Below are 6,427 nucleotides of genomic sequence, written 5' to 3' on the forward strand. Positions count from 1 at the left end.
GGCCGATCCCGTTAGCCAAATAGCGTTCCCCGACCATTTTAACGTGTCAGATGAAAACATCTCGTCCAGGCTCTGTCCCTCCGCACCCCGCGTGGGGAGAACGCGAGCATCGCCGGGCCCTTCGGGTTCACCTTTGTGAACGGCGGAGATACGGAGCGGTGCAGGAGAACCATTGTGCTGGGCGCGGTGCGAGGAGAGCCGCGGTAAAATGGTTGTTGTCAGCCGCGGGGCTGGGGGAAAAAAATGACAGAACGGCGTCAGCCTGCAGGACTCCCCTTGGTTTGTCTCGGTGTCGGTTATTTCGGCAAGCTGCCTGGCTGTGTGATAACCAGTTGAACGCATCGCGTCCTTCACCTCCGCCTGGTGAGGTTTGAGGGCCCCGCGTGGCAAGGGCAGGTTGCTGAGATGTTACCTGAAGGTTTGGCTGCTATTGATTCCTTACTGTTAAGGCTATTTCTGGAGCGTGGGACGCGGCTCTTGTTTTGTGTGTTTGGATAAAGGTTATCGGCTTGGAGTGCTTCGGATGAAACGTTCCCAAAATACCATCCCTGGTGTTAGATGTAATGTTGAATGGTACGGCTCAGATCCCCTGAGAAATACCAGTCGTGGTGGCACACCGTGATGCTGAAAATACCGCGGAAAACCGGGCTGTATTTTGACACTGGCGAAGGTTTGTTTTCCTGTTCTGCGATTACAAAATAACAACTTTTGTTGCAGGAAGGAGGATTTTAAGATACATGTTTCTTCAGACTGCTGGGGGCACACACGTTTGTTTCTGTTGCCCCTTCCTGTAGGAGTGTGTCCGTTTTTGCTGCTGGCATCTCAGGGCAAACCTCATCAGCCCGGGTTGGGCCTTCCCATTGGATTCCCCACAGCACCCGCCTGCCTCTGCTGGTTCCTTTGCTGTTTGTAGGACCCTCTTCCCTTTGTCTGTAGACTCAGACACACTGATGAACTTGAACCTCAATGTATCCCTTGAACTTGAGGGATTGTTCTCCTCCTGAGTTAAGGATGTGCTGCTAAAGAGAAAATGATTCTGGTAGAACAACTGAAATTACATTTAATCTCATTGAAAAAGTATCTAAAGTAGAAGATCTTTGGATAGTTTGATTATTATTACTATTATTGTTATTTTGCCTTTATCTGGGCTAATGTTAAGTGCTGCATGGAGAGGACCAGAGTTAAAATTGTATACAAAGAAGGTGACTTAGGCCTCAAGTTGGACTATTGGAAGAAGTTATTCTATCATGTCCTCCCATTAGATTCTCCTGTAGGCGAGGTTGGAGGATGTTAAATGTTTACTTCCATGTAAAAAACGTTTCCATTTGTGCAGCTTCCATCTTTGCCTTATATGATGTAATTCGTCAGGTCGCGTCACTGCAGTAACGTATTTTTGATGTGTTGTGAGGCAGCCCAGGTTTGTGTGCATGGTGAAAGAAATCAGAAGAGAAGCAATTATCACACTAATAATTACATCTTCAGATGCATCCTACTGGTGGATTTCCTGTAACCAGGATGTGTTGTAGAGAACAATAGACGTGGCAAAGAGTACAGAGAGTCGTTTTAAAGATTCTGGAGTAGCTGAGAGCAGTGAGGTTCCACCTGGACACAACCTGTGTGGTTCCATCAGGTGCCTCAGATACATCGCCTTCCAGTTCTCTTGTCTAGCAAAGGAACTCTGGGTGCTGCTGCTCTTGCCCTTCTACAAGGCTGTACCTCTCTTCTTGCTTTGTAGAGGCTACAGAATATTTGCAAAATATTCCTCGCGTGGTTTATTTGACAGAATGTTTTGTCCTATAAAAGGTTCAGGATTGGTCTGGGTCTCCATGAACCAGGAAGTGGTAAAGAAGCCGTGATAAATATCCTCTAGGAACTCCTCTAGGATACGATCTTAGTAATTATGCAAGTGTTTTCTGGTCGTAATAAGATCACATTGACAACACACATAATGTGTGGAAGTGCACTCCAGGAGCCCTGAGGATCCCTGGCTGCTGGTGCTGCCAGCAGTGATGCGGGCTCTTGTCCTCTGTATTACAGTGGCCATCAGCTGTCTCCTGTTCAAGACCACCGTGGGGTCAGAGGGCTTTTTGTTGTGTTTCCTCACTCAAACGTGGTCAGAGGGGAAAGCTTCAGTTGAGCTCTGGATGAGAGGCACAGCTGCACCGCACGGTTCTCCTGCGCCCGGCAGGTTGTGGATGACTTTGTTGTCCTCCCTTGGCTAGCCTTTGTAGCACGTGGGGTGGCTTTGTGCCTTCTGAGGTGGTTGGCTGTTTTGCCTACTGTAAGTTGTGAACGTGACCTCTGCCTTCCGCAAAATGCTCTGCTCAGTGCAGAACAGATCTCTGTGCTCTCCAGTGGGCTCCCGAGGCCCCAGATGTCCATTTTGTTGCATGGCCGTCCTCCACCCGCTGTTCCACGTGTGTCACTGCAGTGACTCTTCTCTTTGACCCTGCACTGAGCCCCTTCAGCCTCAGCAGCACAAAGCAGACCCAAGGAAACATCCAGTGGTGTCGTGCCTTTTTGGTGAGCTGCAGCAGGTTGGTGTGTGCTGCTGGGTGAGTGCTGGAGAACCCAGCACTGAGATGGGTTTGTGCAGCCGTGGAGCCACGGTTTGACCAGAGAAATGCTTGGGGATAGATGGCTGTTGGTGGCACTTTTCCCAGAATACATGGCAGCTGGGTTTTGGGATTCTTTGTTCTCGTTGTTCTCTAATGGGCTGAGGAGATGCTCATCGTACATTGATTTCTGCATTGAGAAGAGGCTAGAAAAAATTCATTGGATGGAGGGTCAGAAAACCACTAATCCCCTCATGTGAAGTTCCAGAGGGAGCTCAGCTGTGCAGAGCTGCAGCACAAAGAGTGAAAGCAGAACTCAAAATGTAGGAACGTGAAATTAGAGGTGAAGTGCAAAGTGTCTGAGGGGAAAAGGAGTGCACAAAACAGGAGGAAAAGATGGAGAGCAGCTTAAAGCACAGTTGGCTTTTAAGCACTGTATTCCTTCCTCCTTATCTGAGTGCTCATTTACAGTACAAAACATGGAGGAAGAAATATTTTCTGAAGGTCCTTTGAAACGCACTGGGCATTGGGCAGCACAGTGGGTGCTCCAAACACGGTTTCTCAAAGCATTTTTTTTAAACAAATATTTGGTGATCACTGGAATCACAGTTTTTTTTTGTTTGCTTTTTTTCTCAATACCAAAGGGAAACCATTGAGAACTCGTAATACTTTGTCAGAAATTATTACACTGGTCACTCTTGACGTTTTTATTTTGCTTTTAACGTCCTGCTAAACCCTCCTGGTTTCTTTGGCAGAAGAAAAGGCAAGGTAGCCACTGTAAACACAGCGGGAAGCAGCCAAAGCAGCAATACGTTTTCTCTAAATAGAAAAGTCTCCCTGCTTTACTCAGCTTGCTGAGTTGGTTGGGCGTCTACCTGGTAGCATGGAGGTGATATCTCCCTTCTCTTGGAGGCGTGATGAGGGTGGACCAGCAGACTCTGAACACGAGATGATGGCTCCTTAGTAGGAGCGGGCAGCAGGTGATAGTTCTGCCTGTTGTATTGCTTGGCTAGAAAGAGTTTTGATTTTCTCTAGAGGTCAGGATGGGGTGACAGCGTAAGATTTCCATATTAGATATTGTCCTTTGAGAGGGGAAGACCAGAAGTGTTTTGTCTGGGGGAAAACTTAGACCTCGAGGAAAGCAGTAAAGCAGCACAGCACTGGGGAGCTGGCAGTTCTCTGCGCTGTGATCTTCTGCTGACCCCCAGTATGGCCCTGCCTGCAGCCATGCTGATGTTTTCTGTGTGTAAAATGTTCTCTCCTCCACTTGTGGAGTTGGTGGGACGGCCTTCTGTCAGAATGGGGTGTCTGTGGGTTTGCTCTGAAGCTTTTGCTGTGCATCTGGGATGTCGAGTCACATTTGAGAAGGAGATTTTGATATTTAATGTTAATCTCAGCCATTCCTGCTTATAGCTTTGCAAGCCAATGCATAGTGTACTTGAATTTTTAAAATGTGAATAAAGTTGTTTTCAGTCTTTCTCTTCAGCTAAGCTAAAATCCCATTTTCTTCCCTTCTGCGCCCTGCACCAGCGCTTGGAGCAGCCGGAGCCCTCCGGACGAGCACCTCTCCTTGCTGGTTTGGCTTCACTTCTTTCTGCTCTGGGCCAATTTCTAACCTGAGGAAAGCTTTGGGACCCAGGAGCATGGGAAAGGGGAGTATGTGAATTCAAGCATGCTGAAAGGATGGGGAACGTTTCTTGTAACAGCTTTTGGCTTGTTCCCCATCCATGTGTTCAGCCTGTTTTCCAAGCATCCAGAAATCCTTCCTCTTCCCTGACGTACCGCTGCTCAGAGGCAGCAGCAGACCCGTGAGCCTGTTCCCAGGGAGCTGCTGCAGTGGGATTTATTGGAAGAAATCACATGTGGTATTGCACATGTTGGTTATTTTCGTTTCCCTCCTCCTTCTTGATATGCAATTGTTGCTCTCACCCCAGTCCCCCCCCTGTAATTGTTGGCTCCCTCCCTCCCCCAGCCAAGGAGATGAGAGGAGAGGTTATTTTTGCTAACGCTGCTCCCCAAATAGGCCACGAGCATACAGTAAGTAGCGCAGGAACTTTCTCCATGGGAAACCATCAGTTATTAGGATTTCTCAAGCTGTGTCCCAGTGGCAGTGCAACATGTTTCTGGAGCTCTGTGCCGTGGTTGTCACTGCTGTCAGCTCCTCCCAGTCCCCACTTCCTTGTAACCCAATCTGGGAGCAGGTCATGGGATTCGAGCACGGTGCTTTTCCCCGGTGCTGTGACTGTTTGGGTTGTCTGTATGTTCTTCACAGAGTAAACTGTATGCCGTGATCCTCTTTTTTTTTTTTTTTTGGCTTTGCCTGTTCCAAAAAGCAGTTGACAGTTGTTAAAATCAGTTCTGGGCCAGGCACGATTTGATGCAATTAAACTGTGTTAAATGCGTTCCAGAACTGTTTCTTGGCCTAGATAGCAAACTAGTTAAACTCTGGCTTTGGAATCTATTTCTGTATGGTGTGACCCTGTACCCCTAGGTAAGCTCTCTACTTTTTTAGATCTCAAATACACACAGGTCTGCTGTCTTCAAACCCACGGCCCTTCCATGTCTCCTTTTTCATTACTCTCAGCTTATCTAGGCCTTGTCTTGAGAACCAGGCACTGTAGTGATCTTGTTCCACCACCCAGAAGGACTGAATGCATTGCAGTGAGAGGATTTTCCCTGGCATCAGCTGGGCTGGTACAGACCCCGCTGTGTAGCTGCTCAGTGTATCCTGGTGCAGAGGCGGGCTGTGAGGTTGAGGTTTTTGTGAAGGTTTGCCATTTTAATGAAAGAAGAAGGTAATCCAGGCCTTGACAAAATCTCACCCTGGCGTCTAGAAGTGCATATCAGCATTGGGAAGGAAATAATGATGTGTTTCAGAGGCAGTGCCTTACTGAGAACGCCAAGCTCCTTTTTCCTTATAGGTTAATTGCCATATAGGCAAACCTTGAACTCTTACCTGAGTGTTTGGCTTCATTTTCCTTCTTCCCATTCCACTCAAACCCCCCTTTAACTCACGCTTTGAAGTGTTTAAAACTAGGTTGGTCTCTGGCTGGAGGTGTGTGGTAGAACCTCGTGTTAATTCTTGCTGGGACCTGCCCGTTTTGCAGCAAGAATGCAGGCAAGCCCATCTGAATGCCGATCACTTTCCTTGGTGGAGAACAGGAGATTGTTTTTCCTCCAGTGAGCACAACACACGGGCAGGTGAAGCCGAGAGCATCGCCGTTTTCCAGAAGCCGTGCCGGGTACCCGGGGGCGGACAGGAGGTGGGAAAGGTTTGTGAGGATGCTGGGCCTGAGCTCAGCTGGCGTGCGTGGCGGTCACTGGAGATGTTTCCTTCTCCCAGATGAGGAGATGTCGCTGCAAGCTGCTAGCTCAGGCGTGCACCAGGCTCCTGCTGGATCAGCTCCTTTGCTGAAGGCCTGAGCAGTGCTGGGCTCACCGGTGCTCGGAGTTCCACTTTCTTGCTGGTTGGGAAGATGGAGCTCAGGGTCCCGAATGCTAAAATGACCCGGATTGAAGAAAAGTTCACTTCTTTTTTGTGTTTGCTTTTTGTCCTGCATAAAATCGGTTGTGGAGAAAGCAAGACCTCATCCTTACTGCTACTTTTGTTTTCGTTGCAATACACATGTTTTAAATTTGTTTGCAAAGCCAAGATTGGACAGAGGATTTGTTCCCGATTTGACAATAACAAGCAGAGCACTTGAGATACTGGCCTAACATGAAAATAGTTTATTTACAAAGAAAATGGTTTGTGCTCACTGAGTTGCAATTAGAAGGACATAAAGAACATTTAAATAATTATTTGTAGTTTGTTGGAAAAGAAGTGACATTCAGGTTCTGGGACGTACATCCATGGATTTTTTTACCAAAAA

Source organism: Meleagris gallopavo, chromosome 21, assembly GCF_000146605.3.
Source record: "Meleagris gallopavo isolate NT-WF06-2002-E0010 breed Aviagen turkey brand Nicholas breeding stock chromosome 21, Turkey_5.1, whole genome shotgun sequence".
NCBI classification, from domain to species: domain Eukaryota; kingdom Metazoa; phylum Chordata; class Aves; order Galliformes; family Phasianidae; genus Meleagris; species Meleagris gallopavo.